This window comes from Lytechinus variegatus, chromosome 1 (assembly GCF_018143015.1).
Source record: "Lytechinus variegatus isolate NC3 chromosome 1, Lvar_3.0, whole genome shotgun sequence".
Classification (NCBI taxonomy): domain Eukaryota; kingdom Metazoa; phylum Echinodermata; class Echinoidea; order Temnopleuroida; family Toxopneustidae; genus Lytechinus; species Lytechinus variegatus.
Genome location: NC_054740.1, coordinates 18292154 through 18292880, shown reverse-complemented (window position 1 = coordinate 18292880; position 727 = coordinate 18292154).

Below are 727 nucleotides of genomic sequence, written 5' to 3'. Positions count from 1 at the left end.
TAGTTTAGTTTAGTTTACTTCAACGATGTTGTGGGACAAAGCCTGTTCATCGATCAAACTAGAAATGTCTATTGCTGCTCTCCTTAAGACAAAATTAGATGCGCTACTTATGTTGGCATGGAGGGGTGGCAGGGGTATCGTAGACAGTGAAAAATTCCATGGAAACACACAAGAAACGAAAATTACTCAAAGTCATAGGCAATCTTCTCCCAATGCTTATCCAGTCTATTCTTAAAAGCAATCACTGAACAAGCAGTAACTACATCTTCTGGGAGACTGTTCCACACATCTATCACTCGGTTAGCAAAGAAAAACTTACGCACATCAAGACGCGAATATCTTTTCTCTAGCTTTAAGGAATGACCACGTGTTTTACCACCACGTCTCAGATAGAAAAGCTCAGAACTTGAATCATAGTAACCATGCAGATATTTGTACACATCAATCATGTCACCTCTTTTACGTCGGTGACTGAGTGATGGCAATTTCAGGAGGCGAAGACGTTCAGAGTATGATAGGTGCTTAATACCTGGGATCAATTTAGTAGCTCTACGTTGGACACTCTAACCGCCTCTGCTCACCCAGCTTATACGGTGACCACGCAGCCTGGCCATACTCTAAGATAGGGCGAATAATACCCTTAAACAAAAGCTTAATAGAGGTCTTATCCAAATGTACAAAAGTTCTTATAATACCAAGCAGTCTATTAGACTTTGACACCACTTTA